Below are 1,380 nucleotides of genomic sequence, written 5' to 3'. Positions count from 1 at the left end.
ACTGTGACCTGCATGGTGGAAGTTATCGCTGACACTCTCAAAAAGAGTAAATAATGAATAGTATTAATGATTGATTGATTGTATGAATTGAATTTTTTATTTTTTATTTGTTTTGAAACGAAAGAAGATTCATTATTGAAATTTTACAGGGTAATTTAAATTTGCTTTGATTTGCGTGCAAAAAGGAAGAAATATTGACCAACACAAGCTGAATTGACATTTGAGAGGGACTGTCTCTACACCACCAATTTGAAAGGGGAGAATAAAAAACATAAGCTACAACTACGGTGTTAAAGTGCTGTAATTATGACTGTCATCTGTACTCACATACTTCAATGAAATTGTGACAACCTGGGCAGCCCCCGCTCAAGGTAGAAAAAGTAGAGGCCTGGCTCTCCAACATTTATGTCTTCGCCTTTCACATGGTGGGCTGCATAGATCTAGCCTTTGGATCAGTTTAGGAAAAAAAAAGTACAAGAAATAATTTGCAAATGTGATTTTCGGTGCATAAAAACTAAATTTCCCAATTAGGATCGATAAACAGAGTTATAAAATTGGAATAAACGTGGAATAAATGCGCATTAATGACAGCCGATATCAGCGCTTGTGGAAATGTACAGAAGCAGTTCTGTCCCCTGGCTTTGCATGACAATCGTGCCAGGCAATATGTGCAGGAGTCCGGAAGAATGAGATCTACTTTCCACAAACCTCCGATATTGCACGACCAAAAGACGGGGGCAAACTTTGAGGACACGATTCTGCTGTTGTTCAAACAAGATATCCAAACCGGACCCGGAAAAACGGGTGCTCGGGGGAGAATGGGTTTTTCTTTGGTTGAGATTTTCCATTATGCCTTTTTTTTCCGTTTTGTTTTGTCAGAAAGAGGATTTTAAGTCCTGAGTCAGACAGAAACATTAGGTAGCATGGTTTTCTACTATCTCGTGTATTTAGATCGGAAGGTGCGGCTTGTTTGAAGATGACGTTCACAAAGAATTGCTCCCCTTTGTCAGGACTGCACACCGCACGGTTCCACCCAGCTTAGGCTAAATAAGGCAATATTTGCTGCTGGAAATTGTAGGCCTTATACTTCTATAGTGTTCTTTTTGATGAACTAGACTCTGAAGTCTGGAGGTTGAGAAATGAAACTGGCTTTTTACATGTACATCTGTGTATTAGTATACTATTGAGTTATAGTCGTTGTTTTTTGTTTTTTGTTTTTGTAAAGTGTTTTACGGCGCTCGCAACTGCATAGGTCATATGAGCGCGCGGGACACACCTAACATTTTCAGTTGGTAGGAAATTTTGAATTTTGCCCGGGTGGCGGCCGAAGCCTACTCTTATCGATTTTAGAACACCAAGGGATCTTTAACGTGCGCAACT

The sequence above is a fragment of the Aplysia californica genome, unplaced genomic scaffold, assembly GCF_000002075.1.
Source record: "Aplysia californica isolate F4 #8 unplaced genomic scaffold, AplCal3.0 scaffold00910, whole genome shotgun sequence".
In the NCBI taxonomy this organism is placed as follows: Eukaryota; Metazoa; Mollusca; class Gastropoda; order Aplysiida; family Aplysiidae; genus Aplysia; species Aplysia californica.
This window is presented reverse-complemented; position numbering follows the sequence as displayed.